Raw genomic sequence first — 20,422 nt, 5'->3', positions numbered from 1 at the left:
TCTTTGGCATGCATCCTTTCTTTGTACGACAACGTATTCCTGGACTTGCTTTTGTCCCTGCGCCCGATCAGTGACTGCTCGGTCTGATGACATGTCCGAATCTGCCCAAATTATGGCACTTGAGTGTTCTCGTGGTCCGGATGTGACAGCACAGGGCTGTCCGAATTGTAAGGGAAGTACACGCGCGTGCGAGTAAACGAATCTGCCACCAATACCCGTGATCTTTCAGGTGGAGAAACGCCGCCATGTTTTGAAATGTGTCTTGTAGGTCAAATTTTATGCGACATTTAAGTAATTTCAAGCCTCGTACGTTAATATTCACTTTATATCCTACCAGGAGCGACAGAAATGGAACTTCTTGCTTATTAGGCATAGATAGACATAAATTATTAGTATATTTTTATTTGACAAAATATAATTGAGAACAGTAAAGTTGCGGGTATGGTCTTTAATAATAAAAAATACATAATGATGTTAAACAATACCGACTTACACAAGTAATTAAATTAATAATATATACATGAAAGAAGAATATTTTCTGGCGAAGATGGCCCTGGGGCGGTGTATAACAATAAGCTCAAACCCCATTGTGTTGCCCTCTGCTCAAATACTCCCTTAAGTCGGGGTGGAGTCAGGCGCAGGCGGGTTTTAACAGGAGCGACCCGCCTATCCCTGCAGCATGGCAGGGTTCAACCTGAGCCGCATACACAGCCACGTGGAGCCCGCTCAAGGCTGCTCCAGCGATCACCGCCCGCACCAACGGCCCCGAAATGGGAATAGCGCGACGTCCACCCTCAAAGAAACAACCGCGCATAAGCAAGTTCACGAGGGCGCGAGTGCTCAAGTGTGCAAGAGTACAAGTGTGCGAGTGTGTAGGTTTACAAGTATGCAAATGTTAAAGTGTGTGCAAAATTGTGTGTGCAAAATTTTGTGTGTAAAAGTGTGCGAAAATGTGCGAATGTTTATAAAAAGGTTACGAGCGTGCAAAAGTGTGCAAGTGTGCTAAAGTGTGTAAAAGTGTGCAAAAGTGTGTGTAAGTTTGCAAAAGTGTTCAAATGTGAAAATGTGTGAAAGTGTGCAAGTATGCAAAAAATGCAAAAGTGTGTGCAAAACTGTGTACAAGTGTGTGCAAAAGTGTGTGCCAGGCCGTTTCCTCTCCCGTTTCCCCCACCACATGCTTAGCAATTTCCGTTCATGCGATCAGAATTTTAGTAACGCTCGAAAATTTTTACCCTCTCAGCAAAGAAGTTTAACTTACAAATAATATTTAAACAGTTCTATACGGAAGTTTAAATAAATAAACCACATGAACCTATACCGAACTTAACTTACAAAAAAAGTATAAAATTTAGTAGTGTGTCGTGAATTCATGTATTCGTAATTAAAAGTAAAAACTAAAAATATTTACAACTAACTCGTTTTCCTAGCAGTAATTTCGTCTCTTAAAAATAAACGTTAAGGACCTATTACGCTGGGTTCTTTGGAAGATTCTTCGTCGAGGAAGATTGCTTTAAAATGACTTCATGGACATAAACCATTGCTGCTGGCTTACACTGAATGTGATAGAAAAACATCAAGAAAATACAGCAAAAATGAGTACACAAGCACTCGGAGAACAGGCCTAAATTAGCTGATGTCAAATGTTAAATGCCTAGACAGCATAGAGAATTCCGTGGAATGTATATTTAGTGTTGTCAGATTTTTTTCTTTGTCTCTATGTGCTGTTCTTGTTGCTATTATCTCGTTGTCGTCATCCCAATTTGTTCGTCTGTGCTGTAAATATTATAAATATGTTATGATCAAACACCTTTGACGGGATTCTCTGTACAGCCTAACCATCTAACATTAATTCAGCTGATATTGGCTATGTATACATTTGCAATAATTCTTTTGGTAAATTCTTGAACATTTTTCAATGACATCCACGCCGGTAGCAATTTTCATCTTCAGATAACGAAGAAAACTGGTTATAAATTATCCTGGGATCTTCGTACATTCACTGCTATCTTTGTAAATTTGCGGAAATTGAGTTAACTTACTTTGAACGTGAATCCAAAAGAATATTCTTGATGTATTAACAGAACATTCCAAAACTATTTAAGTCTCAATATGAATTCTCTTCTTAATCTACCTTTGTCTAGAACTAAATATATAACTCAGAAGTCGAAGTAAGGCATAGTTTCCACAAAAATTAAGTTATTTGAAATGACAAAGAAGTATTCGCTTATTTTAGTTAAATCTTCGTTGAAAAGTCCGTAAGTTTACTATAGATTCTGACAGTACAGTTCATGTCTAGGGGCATGCATTTTTCGCGAAATAATCTGCTCGCTCATTAAACTGCAACAAGGTTTGTCCACGCTAGCGATTGTTCCCTTGTGATTGGCGGCCGTCTGCAAGAGAAGCCATTGCCCTAATTGTCCGTGCCGTTTAGGACGTGTTTTCTTCCGGACTGGATAGCTGTGATTGGTGTGCTGAGAGTAGACATGTACCTGAAATAAACCCAGCCAACCACGAAATTCAGACAAAACTACTAAGATTTAACACATAACTGGTCTGGAAATCTTTTCGAAAAACTACATACCCCTATGCATATCTATTAAGTTTTTTCTAATCTGTCCGAATTGATAATGCCATTTATAGGATTTAAGTTTCATCTATAGGGTTCAAGTTCAGTACGCTGTGTACCAACCAATGGCGGCGCTATACTTGGTAGGACCCTGGGCCATTTACTTTTTCAGGGTCCTAATATCATGAAGAAGGGCCTTACCAGCCCAGGGGCCTGGAGGTATAGAACTTTCCGCTAATAAAAAGGCCGTAACATTTTCAAAATAGACTCTCGAAAACAAATTATTTAAGCCAACCTGGAATTAAAAAATTCTACCAAAATTTTACCAATTTATCTTAAGAAGTGTTGATGTTATTTCCAGAAAATTTTACCTCCGGTTAGCTTTATTAATGGTAATGATCCAAATCCGGTGAAATCGCGTCCTTTTATGAGACATTGTAATCTTTGACAATTATTATCATATGAAATCATGAAAATTCAATTGAAATCGAAAAGATATTTGCCAGGACTTTAAATTTGATGCTGATAAAAATTTAAAGTTTCGTTTCCCCATTGATTGCCTTATTTGTTTCTACATAAAAACCATAGAGCAAAGATTATAAAAAAAATGCCCACCCCTGGAGCGGAACCTGGTACCAAGTACGGCCGTGCACTTGAATCCGCGCACAGGTCGAAGCGAGGACGTGTCCGAGGTCCTAATGCGATCTCCAAACAAGGACACGCCACGGTGTTGTTGACATCGGAGGCCCCTTTTACGCGCTGCGAATTGCCCGCAATTAGTATCTTGCCCGGTCTCTCCTGCCCACGGGCAATTATCGCGGCGGGTGACATCTCCCATCTCCGGCTGCGACTGCCGAGCCGAGCGAGGTCTCGGCCAGTGGGGCTTGTCGTCGGGTCCCGCGTGCGCTCGCGGGTCTCCTGTCCAATCGCAGGCCGCGCTCGCAGGTCTCCTGTCCAATCGCAGGCCGCGCTCGCGGGTCTCCTGTCCAATCGCAGGCCGCGCTCGCAGGTCTCCTGTCCAATCGCAGGCCGCGCTCGCGGGTCTCCTGTCCAATCGCAGGCCGCGCTCGCAGGTCTCCTGTCCAATCGCAGGCCGCGCTCGCAGGTCTCCTGTCCAATCGCAGGCCGCGCTCGCAGGTCTCCTGTCCAATCGCAGGCCGCGCTCGCAGGTCTCCTGTCCAATCGCAGGCCGCGCTCGCAGGTCTCCTGTCCAATCGCAGGCCGCGCTCGCAGGTCTCCTGTCCAATCGCAGGCCGCGCTCGCAGGTCTCCTGTCCAATCGCAGGCCGCGCTCGCGGGTCTCCTGTCCAATCGCAGGCCGCGCTCGCAGGTCTCCTGTCCAATCGCAGGCCGCGCTCGCGGGTCTCCTGTCCAATCGCAGGCCGCGCTGGACCATGTGACTCGAGCGACCCAGGCGCAGCTCAGAGCAGCCGAGCTGCTTCGGGCTGGACGCGGCAGCCGGAGGAAAGATGTTCAACAAAAATGAGAACCGGCTGTTCAGTCGACGCAGGTGGGTGCATTGAGTAGGCTTGATCCACATAAAAATTAAAAAAAAAATAATTGTGAATGTTCGTTCATTTAAAAAATCTTACATCTCCGAAAGTTCTTCACCGAACCACTCAGAATAAGGTTTCTCTCCCGCACTGGATGGCTTTGATTCGTGCCTACCAACAAGCAAATAATTTCGTGAAAGAAACCTCAACCAATCACGAAAAACAGATGACGCTACAGTTTTTTTTAACTCTTGTCTAGTCACAACATATTTTTCTCCGAAAAATTCATTCCCGTAGTAGTTATCGCACCCAAAAATAAAGTAAAAACCCAAATGTGGTAAGTTCTTTGAATGATTCTTGCAATGGGTAACATGGATTTAGAACATTATTGCCATTGCTGGTTTTCACTGTAAGTCATAGAGAAACCACAAGAACGGACAAGAAAAATGAATACTCAAAACACACAGAAAAACAAGTCAAAAATCGGCCGAAGTCAAATGTATAAATGCAAAAAACAGCACGGAGGATTCAGTGGAAGGAACCAGTCATAAAAATTATCACGCCCCAGACGAAAGCAGTGGTCTGAACACGACGAGACAGTTGAAACAAGAACAGAAAACACAGACAGACAAAAACCTGGTCGCTGTGCTATCCCAGGTTGTAGTCTATCTGTATTGTTACAACTGTCTCGTCCACTGTGTTGGTCCGTGTCGTAATATTGTTCTGACTAGATCCTTCAACGGAATTCAGTGTATTGTCGATGCATTTAACAATTTACATCGGCTGATTTTTTCTTGTTTTTCTGTGTGTTTATATCATAATGTGTTTTTTTTTTCCTTGCCCATTCTTATGGTTTCTCTATGACATGCAGTAAAGTCAGCAATTGCTTATGCCGAAAATATAGGTGCAGTGAAATGATGAACCTCGGGTTCAAGGATGACATGGGGTAAAAGCTCTAATTGCTAAGATTTGGGACCTATTTTTAAAATTAGTTTTGGGCCCAAACGCTAGATTGTAGCTTTCATAATATATTGGTAGTTAGAAGTAATGGTTCAGCTATTATAATAAAAACAAACCAGAGAAAAATTAGTTCACTTTATTTTGGTAGCCACTTATTTGGTGGTGTGGCATAACAGAAATATTGTATCTCCTACTCATTTATATACAACATGATTTTTTATTACAAACTAGTATGAGTGTTTTTTGCACAGTATTTGTCTTCTAATAATTAGTTCATCGTCAATTAGTTAAATTATCATTATAAATTCAAAACTTTTGTATGGACCTTCCGCCTAGACATTTTGCTAGTAGTTATGAGCCCATTCAATAGATTTATACATCTTAGTCGTGTTTGTGAAGACAGAATAGCCTTACTTATAAATAATGTGGCTATTTAAGGACTTCATACCTGCTGTAATTTAATAATATAAAATTTACAATATTTTGAAATCTTATTTTATAGTTTGTAGAAGGGATTATCGTACTGAAAAGTAAATATTTACTACTTAAATATATAATTCAGAGACCACAGAGGGTGGGGTTATGTATACTTAATAGGGACATAGAAACCGCTGGTACGGGTACACCTTTTTGCAGTCTATTAGGGTTCAGAATTTTTTCGCAAAAACTGCCGTCCCCTAATCATTAATTATGAAAGATTTTAATGTGAATTCTTTCAAAATTACCTATTACAATAGGCTGAAACGTTCTTTGGTGGACCGTCTTACCATTATTAGAGAGTTACTATATTTGCGGGGAACTTGAATTATAATAAATATATCCTGGAAGATAGTTCTGTTTTCTTATATTCATAAAACCGTTACAATAATTTCAACGTTTCAAAAATAAACAATCAATATAATAATTATTTCTTGGATTAATTTTGAATTATTTACTTTCAACAAAACATCATGCAATTCTTTACCAAAGATTCAAATAAACTTACATTATTTTTAAAAGGAGTGGGCCCCTTAACAATAACTGAAAAACTCGCAAAACAAATAAATTTTAGAATTTTAGATTTTGTAAACTCTTATATCTAATTAAAGCCATGTAGATTTATCTATGTTTTAGGAAGTTTATCACAGTAAAATGATGTATCTCCTTATCAGTGGTTGGAAATACTGCAGGCCAGTAGCTGACTTGAGCTGGACGCGCAAATTTGGGGAGAGCCACCCATCTAAAGCACGAACTGACGGCAGATGTCGAAACTGGAAGATATAATTGGTACAAATGGGTCCGAAAGTCGATGGGGGAAAGCTTGCACACACTGCACAATAAACCAAGAATAGTTAAAACCACAATAATAAGATATGCAGGCAATTCTTTAGGCGAAGATAAAATTTGTTGGGGATGAAATTTACAAATAATAGCATGACAACTGTGGAGATGTCGATTTTCGTGAAAATGTAATCCAGGGAACGAAAGAAAGACGCACTTAACCACGTATTGAGAAAATAGCAAAGTCTGGGAGTACTCTCCCGTTCGTTTGAGAACTACGTCGCGCAGAAATTGACCGTTCGCTAAAAACTTAGATCAACTCGTGTGCAGACGTAGTGCAGTGGAGCCCAGCCCGAGAAAAATCTTTTGTCCCGTACGGGTAAAACGCGTAGTTAAACTTGCCCGGAAGGGTGCAAGTAAGAGGGGAGCCTTAGTTCCTAGCACTTGCCACTAGAGGGCGTAGGGGGCTCCACCAACTGGAGTCTATAAGGAAGGGGGGTTTCTGGCGACCAAATGGCGGGTGACACTAGGTACCAGGGAGAGGAGAAGGTAAATACTGCCAACGTCGTGGCGAGAAAAGATTAGAGAGGCGGGGAGGATGAGAAAACGCCTGAGTGGCTGCTCGCGCAGGCCGGATGCATGGTGCCGACTGCGTGTCTGGCGCGACGGGAACGGAAGATGTAACGGAAGATGCAGCGCTTGCACCGGGTGCTTGAGGTCGTGCGAGATGGCAGGAGAGAAAATTCTGACATGCTGTCAACATGGCGTGGGACGGCGTGACGCGACCGGTCACCGGTCAAAGTTTGAATTGTAAGAGCTCCATGGGTAGGGGCATGCATATTCCGCGAAAAGATTCCGCGACCAGCTGAAAGTTAAAACACTGTAGCATCATCTGAGTTTCGTGGTTGGGTGAGTTTATTTCAGTTCCACGTCGATCGTTACAACACCAATAACAGTAGTTGAGTGCGGAAGTAAATGCGTTCTGAGTGGCTCGGTGAAATAAGGCAACGACTTATTTCGCAGACAGCCGCCAATCACAAGGATGAAACCGCTGGTGCGGTTGTTTTGTTGCAGTCTAACAGTCGTTCAGATTTATTCGCGAAAAATGCCTGCCCCTATCATGGGGTACATAAATTATAGATAATTAAGTATGAGCCCCTTGACGCTCATCGAAAACAAGAATAATTTTTTAAAATGTATGACTGTGCCAAGCAAAGTCGTAATTTGCCACGCGTGTCTCGCAGAACATGGTTTCTGTTCGCACTGGTAAGAGTGGCGCTTGTGTGATCTCCCTCCATTGTTCCGCGGCAGCAGCGACCAGGAGGCGGTGTCGGAGCTCGAGACGATCGAGGAGGCGCAGCCGCCCCCGGCGGCGGACCGCAGCCCGCTGATGGGGCGGCGGGGGTCGGGCACCGCCCCCGCGTCGTCGGCCAGGAACTCGCCGGAGTCGGGGTCGCCGAGGGTCCGGCGCGCGCTCCGCTTCGGCCTCAGGTGGGAGTGGATCAACGAGTATGAGCGAGTCTCTCGCTACTCGCCAGGGATGTGTGTTCTCGTGTTGCAAACACACCTACGATACGAAAAACCGGTCACATAATTATCCGTATAGTTCTTTAAATTATGTATAGAGACCTGAAAAATTCGCGTGTTCATTTCGTGCTATGCTAAAATGCAAATAATTTTACCTTAGGTGCGGCTTCTGCCATTGGTTCACTGTTAATCTGGAGGACTGAGGGCCAATTAGAAACCCTCGCTCATAGAAGTGTCGAATCACAGGTTACCCATCAGTCGAGACGACTCACAAGTCAGCAGCCAATGTACAGTTGGCATTTGCCCGAGTGTGTAGAGGATATTGGAGTCTATCCTGAAGTTCATTGAACCCACGATTTTTTCCGGTCTCTAATTATGTATTATGTATGTTGTATTTTCAACTACATTTCTGTACGCGAATCACACGTAGTTTCTGCACCCGCAGCTATAATTCGTTGCCGGAACAGTTACGTCGACTATCGAATCATTGGATTTTCAGGGAAAAAACTTTAAACTGTTTATGAAACGGCTCCGATAAGAGCAATAATACATTTTAAAAAATAATAAACCCCAGCTTTGTACCTGATGAACACATAATTCTATAAGTTTCCCTATTTCTTTGTGAATTTTGATTCACTCCATCCGCTACAGATGGCAGCATCGTGGTTACACATTAACGTTCCAAGTGACATCCGTTCCATTCACGAAATATAACTCCCACCAATTTCCGTATACCGAGAGATAAGACGTTATACGTCAAAAACATTTCACGAGAGAGAAATACTGATTCAGAAGACGTAACGCAAATCAAAGACCATTGAAGGTTTGATATTTACAGAACAGCGTTTATCCGAATTCACAATATCATTCATAACGCTTTAGTTTATTAATAATTCCATATTCATTTACTACCTTAACATTTTTTCATACACTTATGCATACACGGAGACCTGGAAATGTTGCGAATTATTTTGGTCACCAGTTAGATAGCTAACATCTATAACTTAGAATTGCTTTGCTGATAGGTAGAGACATGCAAAATTCGCGGATTAATTTCGCGATAGGCTAGCATCAAAACAACTATACCTTCTTACCGCTTCTGCGATTGGCCCACATTTTATCCGGGGAACTGTGAGCCAATGGGAAACACTAAACCAAGAAAGTGCCGAATTACGGACAGCCCAGTTGAGACGTCTCACGCGCCAGTAGCCAATGAATAGGTGTCTTTTCCGCGAGTATTTAAAGGACTGTGGAGTCTATCCTAGAAGTTAATTAATCCGCGAATTTTGCAGGTCTCTACTGATAGATTCACAATTGTTCCACCATTCCCCCTACGACTGTGGGCCAGTCAACTACCAACTAGCAGGAGGTTCTGCATAAGAAAACAGCCAATAGGGAAGTTTACGAGTAACAGTGAACAAATGTTTGTGACTTTTATCCTGGCACAAAATAAATCCGAAACATTTCCGGGCCTCTATCAATTCATCATGTCCATTAGTATGTTAATTTATTTATTTACTAATTTTGTCATAGTTGACATTTTAATTTATTCAAAACAAATTCTTACTCAAATCCAGACATTTATCCATTCATAGAGATCCAGAAATTTCGCAAATTTGTTTGGCGTCAGTCTCAAATTCAAAGCCTTATCTTTGCTCTACCAATGATTGCTTCAACATTGGCAGATTTTCTTAGCGAGAACTTGTTTTTCCTTGTTAGTCGGCACTATCTGATTCGCCAACTTCTCTCCTAGTTGGGTATCGTTGGATCCCTGTCGCAAAGGGGCATGTCCAAATAAATCCTTCCCTATCATGAACACAGTGCAAGATTACGCAGGTTTGCATTCTAGCTTGCGAGCAAATGAATCAGCTAAATTTCCGTGCCTCTATCCATTCATCAACTATTTGATTCGCGAGATCACTAATTTATTGAACACACCAACAACTTAGCTCTCGTTATACGGCATTTGGTAGGAGTAATTTCGTGAATGGAACGGAGGTCACATGGAACGGAAATGTGTAACCACGATGCTGCCATCTGTAGCGGCTGGAGTGAACCAAAATTCACAAAGCCACGGGGAAAATTTATAGTTTTACCTATTTCGTGATTTTTAACAATATGGGTAGCAATTTTATAAATTCCTTGTCGAAAATCATGGTTCAGTATTGTTTTTAAGTCTTTTTTTTACCGTTTCATTATCTACTTTCCAAATTTCTGACAGCAAAAGTAATGTTTCGATATTCGACGTAGCTGCTCTCCAACATGTGCAGAAATTATGTGTGATTCACTTCAAAAAATATAGTTGAAAACACAATTTGCGTATATTTATCACGCTCGGCATGATTTTTAAAAAAAAAATCTCCTTTAAATTATAAGTGTATTTGTAACATGAGAACACGTGAGGTTAGATGTTACGCGTCTCTGGCGAGTACCAAAAGACTAGCTCACGTGTTTTCTCTCTCGCTTCAGGAAAGGCTCCGTGAGCTCCCTGCTCGCAATGGCTGTCCACAGACAGCACGACTCACACGGCCGCTCGCAGTCGCTGCCCTTCATTCAGAAGCCGCCCGCGCCGGAGCGACGCAAGGAAAGGGGCTACAACCTGTGAGTAGAGAAACACTGCAGCTCCGGGGCCAGGTACCTTCCCCACGCCGAGCAGGGGACATCGTTCAGTTTTGACAGTCAGCGAGTAATGTTGCGATCGTAAGTTAATGGAGAGAGACACGAGAACAAAAAAAAATTAACCCTATCTTTGTTTCAACAGTTTTTAGATTATAACTTCTACTTGTGGTTTTATTTTCAAACTTTTTCTCCGTTGAAGTATAAAATAGAGTTAACTGGAATGCCTGAAGTTAAAAGTGACCAACTTCTACAAATATATTTTCTTGTGAAGTCATTGGCGTTTTTAATCACATTAATGTCTTGGGAACGGTTGCAACTCTAATGAAACTGCCAATGTATATTGTGTTATGTTTTTTGAAAATCTTTTAATGTTGATCTCTTCCCTAAAAAAAAGTCAAATTTTCAATATAAAACCAAAAAACCTAATAGTTTAAAAACTGTTGATAACGATATGGCGTGTTTTGGTTTAGCCCCCTTAAATGTAGATGTTTTTATGTCGGAAGGCTATATAGAGAAGCTTTAGAGGGTTGTGCCTAAAGGAATGTTTTAGGCTTCGAACCTCTCGGATACCGATTCGTCTCATCAATGGTGGCCATCGGGGTCTAAGCGTTGGAAAATTAAGTGATGAAAATTCATTTAGAAACCACACAGTAAATCACCATACCAAACACAAGTTCCTCGGCGCTACGGGATCACCAATAAGGAAAGTCCTCTTAAACCAGCTTTAGCTAAAGGAAAGGATTTTTCATACGTGCATCTTAAAGTATTTATACGATTTTTATTGACCTTTCGAAAAAGTTGCAAGGGTCCAAACTGAATTGATGGTGCAGCTTTTTGTGAGATAACGAGTCACTGGCATCATTTAATGCATCAATGTGGCCTTTTAAGGGTTTTTCAGGCTATTTTTTTTAATGTAAAATAGTCTGTTGCTTAGCCAGCCACTACTTTCTACACACTATTTTAAGTTTATAATCAACATAATGCTTAATTGTTAACGAGTAAAACTGAAACCTTCCGTACAAAAGTCTTAAAAATTGGGAAACTATAAATAAATTATAATCCAAAAAAAAGTTTGTGTTAGTATCAAAAGAGTAAGGATATCCTTTTATGACTATTTTCTCAATAAATACTTTCCTTAAGGCCTAATGAAAAATAGGGATGCAACTTTACTGCTCGAAAAAAACCAACATGGTCAAATGAAATTGTTTTAGCTACACACCTCAACAAAAGTTTAGAATACCGCCAAAACGAGTATTCTTAGATATCCCATGCCACATTGACATAGGTACGTTATTCACTAGACTATCACAACCCTTAAATTCGATTGTTTTTACTACAAGCATGCTTTGTGCTCGTATACTAGTCATGTAAACATACCCTGAGTGCTGTAGCAGATGGTGCATTGTCCCATATCACCAAACGATATGTTTGTGTTCAGCCTTGCAGTGACATGCCACATAGACATACACAAGCGTTAGACGGGAATCAGATAGTGGCTTTACATTCGGTAGGCCATACACACCAAGTTTTTCCGAATGTCACACAAAGCAGCATGGCTATGGTGTGGAGAAAGTACAGAGAGACAGGAAATATGAACCATAGGCCTCATTCCAGCCCATTCCTCGTGTTACCACACCAGCTCAGGATCGTTAACCCTAAGTGCCGGCTCGCAGACGTCCAACATTAACTGTCATGGCTCTTAGGAATGGCTTCTCCAGAGCAACAGGGGTTCGTACCGCTGACCAAATAGTGCGAAGTAGACTGCATAAAGTTGATCTTCAATCCGAAAGGCCAATGAGGGGCATTTCACAATTCGACGAAGCTGAGCTTATCGAATTAACTGGGAAACCTGCTCATCAACATTGGACCATTGCAGAATGGAAAAATGTCATGTTTACCGATGAGATGTTGATTGTTTTGAGATCTTACACCCGACTTACAAGAGTATGGAGTACTTCTGGACGATGTCAGAAATCTAAGCATGTCCAGGAAGTCCATCCATATGTTGGATGTCAATATGCTGGCATATGTTCTGGGCAGGAATAATGCTTGGATGGTTGACCCCTCTCACTCCCATCCTGGATGCAGTAAATGTCGCCTGATATATTCAAGAGGTGCAACAACCATTTGTGTCTTATTTCCGAACTGCATTCGGAGATAATTTCATCCTAGCAGATGACAATGCAGGATCTCACCATCATGTGACCGTGTTGCAGTATCTCCAAATATACTTTATGACATCATTCGAAGCATTCACCACAGGGTGGAAGAACACATCTGTAAGCGGGGTTGCCACGCCCATTACTAAAGACTGCTGGCATCATGCGATGAAGAGAGTTTCAAAGTGTTGTTATTTTGACTTAATTTCAGAGGATGTGAAGGGTGGCCCAGGAGGTTGAAAAATCCTCTTGAGGTTGCAATATTCCTTGAATTCTATACCCGATTAAAATTCATTGACTATCTAATGCTTATACAGCGATAAGTAGACACACGCTACAGCATTAATACGATCACTGATGTTTTCAGAACAATTGTTGTGCAACAGGGCCATGCCAAATGGGCACTATCTGGCTCTGCCGGTCCGTTCCCACAAACGCATGGCTTACAACATGTCTGATCCTTACTATACATGTCTCCTTTCCTCTCACTAGGTTTGCCAGGGGATGGCCACATTTTCGTGATTACATGATAACTGGGTGTAGCCTTTCTTTCCTTCAGAAAATTGTTGCTCCATATTGGTAAGACGCCTAAACCTTTGGCTGAAGTTTAGTGCTTATGTTGTGAAAACAGTTTTAAATAACTTTTTTTTATGAAAGTGACTGTGTTTATTACAGAGATTCTATTTAATACTTACTAATCATCATCAAACATTATCAAGCACCATTCCCGTAATTTATTTTTTGGAGCAACAATACAGCGATGGGAGAAGTTAAATATTGACCTCAATTACATCACATCATGCCGTCTCCTGACTATTCCTAACTCCTTGATGCCAAACATTGTAGAAGACAATATAAGAAACTCAGGCCTGTTAACATGGGCGAAGCACGAGATACATTACTATAACGATCCTAGTGGCGTGAACTGTAAGCATGTGCGCTAAATTACAATTTGTGTAAGTTTTAATGGGTGACTTAGACTATAAATGTATTAGTCTATGGAGTGGTGTCTGTTCTGAAGTTGAAGTCAACTTGTCAGCTATTGGATAGCAAAATAAATCGTTGCTGTATAAAGGCTTATTGATTAAAATTTGTAAAAGGCTTGAAAATATTTGGCGAGGAAGAATCGTGAAGATGCCATCATGTAGTGAATATTGCTACACAAACATAATACTAACACATCTGCAATAAATTAGCATTAAACTTCAGTTTAATCAAAAATTGTTTTTTTTTTATGAGGGTAAGTGATTTTTCACATTTTGACTTCAAACATTAACAAGACAAAAAATTGTCACGCCCACTCCCTTGCATCTTACCTCCGTGACTTAGAAACTGTTTTTCTCTCAATTCTAATTAATTTGTTAATAACCCACTTACATATGAAATAGTTTTCAAAGTTAAATAATCACTCAGAAACATTGTGCTAGTAACATTTTTTTTACAATGCTTATTACAACTCACGCTGCCAGGATCGCATATCATCACTTTTCCAACGGATTTTCGGCCACTTTCCCATATTGACCCACTGCATTTTGATGATGATGCCTGCCACGGTTTTGCTCGCTTTGTTGTTGCTGATCCATAGAGTAGTGCCTCCACGTAGACAGTGCTGTGTTCCGCACCCACAGCCAAGCGCTCAGCGTGATCCTGTCGCTGCTCTACGGGAAGATGTTGGTAATACTGGGCCTCGCCTTCCCCGTGGCGCAGTTTATATCGAAGGAGATTCCGGCAACCTACTTCGAGGTAACACCTCTCCAGCAACTGCATCTTACATTTTAGACTTACAAAACAGTTTTTTATTTTTATTTTTTAACATCTGAATAGTTTTACTCTAAGGCATCTATGATCTGTGATTGATGGAAAGCAGGAAAATTTATAGGATTGTAGGGCATACTAAGCAGTGTAAAAATTCCATGGAGGTATGATCTATGTTGAAGACACACTGAATAGCAATTAGACAATTGATTACCAAAAAATATCGTAGCTGTATTAATGATAGTGCCAAATGCTTGCTTAATAGTTGGAAAGAAACTTTCTAGAAATATTCGTAAAAATGCCATCATGAAGAGATCATTGTGAAACAGAGTTGTTAACAACACATCAGGAAAGAATTGACGTAAAAATTTGTTACCACGATTGAAAACTAAAGTTATTCGATATTGAGAGGAAAGTGGGTTGGGGAGGCGGTTGTTTTTATTTAAAACTAAATAAATTAACATGGATAATATTGCACACAACAACTTCCTAACTTCTAATCTCCATGAAAAATTGACGATTTCATTGAACTGTAGGATAACCTTTACAGTCATCTGCGTACTTATGCATATAGGTAAGTGCCACCTCCTAATTGGCTGCCACTTAAGAGATGATTTTTACTTATATATTTTGAGTGTTTCTCATTGGCTCAGAGTCCACCACTTAATAATGCTGGTTCAATACCAGAAGCAATAGGAATGTATACGAATTTGAAATTTTGCCTATCGCAAGATGAAACTCCACTTATCCCCACTCTGTAATAGTAATAATATAGATGTAAGTAAATAGGCTAGACTAAGGCTACGGTTACGTGGTTCTTTGAACTACTCCATTAGAATATGTTTAACTTATAAACCACTTACATAACATGTTAAAATCAGGGCTATTCCTCATTCAAACTGAACAGGTTTTGTAAGTGCTCCAGAATGACATAAATTGTATGCTTGCTTGTGATTTTCTGGTTTAACGAAAACAAAACAAGCTGGAAAAAAATCAGAATCAACTCATACAGCAGCAGAAAAAAATTAACTGTTAAATAAATGTTATTAAATGATTTGTATTGTGTGTAAGTGAATAACAATAAGGAATAATTTTAAGCAATCAATTAAAGACCCATGCTAATAATCACCGAAACATAAACTTTGCGATGTATTCGAATTGTATACAATCGATTCCCGGAGACCGAACAAGCACGTTCTTCTCAATCAATTAAAAGTTTTCAAGTATGACTACATACATATATGCACTAAACCAGTTTAACTGAGCCGAGTAACCAAGCTCTCAGTGAAGCAGATTGTAGTGGATGAATGATACGCCATGAAAGTCTAAGTTTTCCATCGCGTCTTCATGCACAGATGATAAAAGTTGCCTAGAACCTTTATGATAACAGTTTGACTCCAAGTTCTTACTCATGAACTGAGTCGAAATACCACCTTTGCCACAAGTGAATATAACGCCTAAGCGATCACAGAATAGAAGCGTTCATCGAAAGTTCATCAATACAGTCTCAGTTCTCTAAAAGATTCATGCAATGAAATTTTGATTTAGTACATTTTATTGTACAAACGCCATTACAACTGTTTTGTCATAGGAAACCTACTGTGTTCGTCGGTGTGGTCGTCGTCATTTTAATCGTTGTGTTCGTGTGTTAACTGCGTTGTCCAGGTTTGTTATCTGTCTGCATTTACTGTTCTTGTTGAAACTGTCTCGTCGTTTGTAGCCCACTGTGTTCGTCTGTACTATTATTTTTTTCATTACTAGATTCCTTCCACGAAATTATTTAGCTGTCTGATATTTACAGTTTATATGTGTCTGTCTGTGCTTTCTTCATTGTGCTGTCCATAAAATCTGTTTAGTTTAATAGTAGGATTAATCTGTTTGACATAAGCTGATTAAGGCTTGTTCACTGTATGTTTAGGTTTTCATTTTTATTTCTTATTTTGCATTCTTGAAATTTTTTCCATGACAAACATTGAAAAAAATACAATGGCTTATGTCCAAAAATGTGTATTAATTCAAAACTGTCTCTGCCTGAACTGGATGATATCATTTTAAAAAACTGGCTCTGCCCTGCAATTTTACAAGTTATATGTTTGGCAACTGAGTTTCCAAGTACTATCTTTGTAAAAGAACAAAAAAATTACAAAGTAGCGCTGTCACACCTCATGGCAGTCTAATGAGCGATCAGATTATTTCGTGAAAAATACATGTATAGGGTCCGGAAAAATTCAGGTTTTCAATTACCTCTAAGATGTACACCACAATCCTCTTTATGATTGGGCAAAAATCAACTGTTCGTTGCCTGCTGGCTTGTGAGACTCCTGAACTGGGTAGCTTACGATTAGGAAATTATTTTGTTGAGGGTTTCTCGTTGGCCAAGAGAACCAACCATAAACTATGTCCCAATAGCGGAAGCAGCTTAGAGATATGCACATTTGAAAGTTATCCTAACACGAAATAAAGCGAAAAAAATTTCCGGTCCCTACCTGAAGCACAATGAGAACGCAGTTAAAAGTGTATGTTGGTTTGAACTTCATCTTACATTCTAATAATTACATTAGTTTTACAGGTCTCTGATCATAATATAAGATTTTTAATTAACTGTTTACAAGGAAATACATATGTATTAACTACCCTACGACCCAAATCAAATGTTTTCTTCGCAAGTGTTTTTAATTAACGATAAATTCAAAACGTACATACACCTATGATTTAAAAAAAATACGATGAATAATTTTATTACGAACAAAGTAATACCCTTATACCAAATTTTAAATAATCTTAATCAAAATACTCTCCTTGGCTAGAGATGCACACCTATCCCAATGTTGATTATGATTACATTATTGACAGCATTTTTGGAGTGTTTTTACTTCAGCTGCTCCATCGTGGCCGTCTCAATGTCGGGAATGTTGTCAAAACGGTTTCCTTTCAGCACGACCCATTTTTCTGGTCTCCGTTTATAAAACAAAACTTAAAGTTTAGCGCGTTGTTAGAAATCCGTGATAAGAGATACAAAAATTTCACGCGTTCGTTTGGTCGCAGGTTAGAATGCAAACCTTCACACTATAGTACTGAGTTCATTACTGTACGGCAGTTATTTGTATACGCCCCTCTACGACCGTGAGCCAACGATAAACAGCTAGGAGAGAAGTGAGCGAATCAATTAGTGATAATTAACAGGGATAAAAATGTCCTCGCTAATAAATCAACCATTGGGAAAGCAAACATAGGTTGAGCATACCTACGACTTTGAATACTACTACGAGACCAGACGAATCCACGAAAATTCCCGGATCTATATCCATGATGCGCGTCAGACACGGTAAACACAACCTCAATCTTCCGGCTCTGGAAGCCGACTGCCGAGTCACAACTTGCTCAAACTTGACACCGACTTTCTCAACGGATCAGGCTATCGGGTTTATTACTTCAAATAGATGTAGCGTCAGTAGTTTCTGCTATAAAAATTAATTAAACGTATTTTTTTGATCACACTTCGTATATATGTGATTTTAAATTTTTTTTTTTTTTTCAGGGATTTTACCTATTCCTTTACTTCGGATACATGGTGTTCCTTCTCTGTCTCTATGGACCCATCCTCAAGCAGAAGGCTGTGAACTCTGTCATCAACGGTGGGAAGGAGCATTCAGAAGACTCGTGCAGTGTAGAGGCTCAATTCCCGAGCACCGTCGGTCAGGTCGGAAGGAAAAGAAGTCGCTACGGTAGTTTCTACCTCCGAATAAGCGCACTGGGTGAGACGCTCGTTTGTTTTTCGATGTGTAGCATCTTAGCTCTCGGTACACATCATTTGGTAGGAGTAATTTCATGAATGAGACGAAAGTCCCATGGAAAGGAAATGTGTGACCACGTTACTGCCATCTGTGGTGATGGCGCGAAACCAAAGTTCGCAAAGCCAAAGGAAAACTTTATAGTATTAATTTTTTAATTAATTTGAACAATGTGGGCAATGTTTGAAAAAAAAATGTTTTGTCAAAAATCAGTTCCAAATACGGGTTTGGTATTTTTTTTTCTAGTCTTTTAGGGGTTTCATCGAAGCCGTTTCATTATATATTGTAGTTTAAAATTTCGCTCTGCAAATCAAATGATTCAATAGCTGACGCAGCTGCTACATTTGATTTACCTCCAGAAATGAAGTTGTAAACACAGCTCGCGTATATGTATCATGCTCAGCATTAATTTAAAGAATTCTACGTTAAATTTCTTGTCTGAATTTCGTATTTTAAGTGTATTTTCAGCATGAGAAAACCTGACTTTGCTTGCAACCGAGGTAAGATATTACACATCTCTGGCAAGTAATGAAAGAACCACTCAATTTTTTTTAATAGTGGTGGATTAGTTTAGTTGCTTTGCGATTTTAGTCATGTATCTTCAACACTGTAAAAAAAATGTGTGCTTATACTTAAGGAAAAATCACAGCTGCAAAGTTTCTCCATTTTTTTCTCTCATGTGTGACTTTAATTACATAATTTGTTGTCCGTGAGTGATTTGGAATCAAAAATACAAAAACAAAATAGTGGTATTTTTTTTTATTGTTCGGCTTGAACGTGGGTTTTTTTTAATCTCATTTGCAGACGTTTTCCAGTAGTGAACAAGAATATTTTTTTTTTCGTTTGGCAGAATTTTCCTTGGCTCTGTTATGTTGTACATAATAATTAGAAAAAACTTAACTTTTCTAATTCAATTCTGTATGTTAAAATGTGTAGACTCCTTTCAACATGGCGGGCTCGTCAACATCACTGTATCCTAAAACATAGGGAGTTTCGGATTAGTTGGTAATCATACCACGACCACGAGTCGTTTTCAGACACCGTGAGGGATGCGGTAGTTAGTAGTTTCGGTCCGGTATGGTCTAGTGGCTATGATACCACCTCATTGCAATGTGATCCCTGGACTCGATGTGACCGCAGCACTCCCGGTAAACATGAGAGAAACGATTCTCCCAGAAGCAAATGGCATAGCGTGGTCCTTTATGCCTCTGCTGTGGTTCAGTGTGATTGTGTGAAAGTTGCCCACATAGCTCTAAACCCACATATTCATGGGACTGGTATCACTCCAGTCACGTCACCTTCATCGTTGCTCATCCATAGGGACATGTATTTTGACGTTTATAACCTCTATTCGCTCGTTACAATGATTATCAGTTGAACTTCCTTGTTTTACAAAACCCCATCACATTTTAATCGCCAATAACTACGAAACTAATACTGCGTCAACAGTGGTTGAGCCCACAACGGATATATCATGTATGTACGTGTTTGTCGCACAGTATTTGTTTTGCCTGTGACGTCATCGTACCAGTGTAGACGCATGCGCGTGATTGTTACGAAATAGCTTTGTGAAATGTTATAAATTGGTGTAGCGTGGGAACGCGTTTAGATAAAGTTGTCCCATATGTCTCGTAAATATGCTCAGAAATACTGAAAACGCATCTCAGAGGAAACCTCGCGTCGAAAAGGAATCCAAAAAACCTAAACTGTACATTGCCGAGAGAATGAGAGACTTATGGTAGCGTCGAAAAGGAAATGAAATACGTGTATTATTTTAGCTACTACCGACCTTTGCTAAATGCGATGAAATTGTGATTTATCTGTTATGTTACCATTACACTAGTATGTGCAAGAATTTATTAAAGAGGTTGATAATTAAATTAAATATCAATACGAAACTCATCACGAAAAATTTATTGCGCGGATACGTGTGTACTGTTAGCATGTGTATCACAGCCATTCAGTGCTGAAACAAACGCCTCCTGAATGGTTTGGCCACATTAGACAATGGCTTCTATTGCGAAGGAAGAAACAACTAGTACCTACTGGAATACGATATTTTAGTCTAATGAGTGTTCAGATCTCCTCGTGAAAAAAACCTGCCTCTAATCATCCAGTTTTCGAGCATATTGCACAAACCTACTTTTTGACGTGAATACGTCTTTAAAATTTCTTCCATAGTGGGAGGCAATTCAAAAAACGAATGATAAAAAAATCGGGGGATACAGTTTGGAGTTGCAGCTACATATTTATCAACTCCCTCCAAAATTTAATTACACCACTCGATAGCTAA

Source organism: Bacillus rossius, chromosome 5, assembly GCF_032445375.1.
Source record: "Bacillus rossius redtenbacheri isolate Brsri chromosome 5, Brsri_v3, whole genome shotgun sequence".
Classification (NCBI taxonomy): Eukaryota; Metazoa; Arthropoda; class Insecta; order Phasmatodea; family Bacillidae; genus Bacillus; species Bacillus rossius.
Note: the sequence above shows the minus strand (reverse complement) of the source record.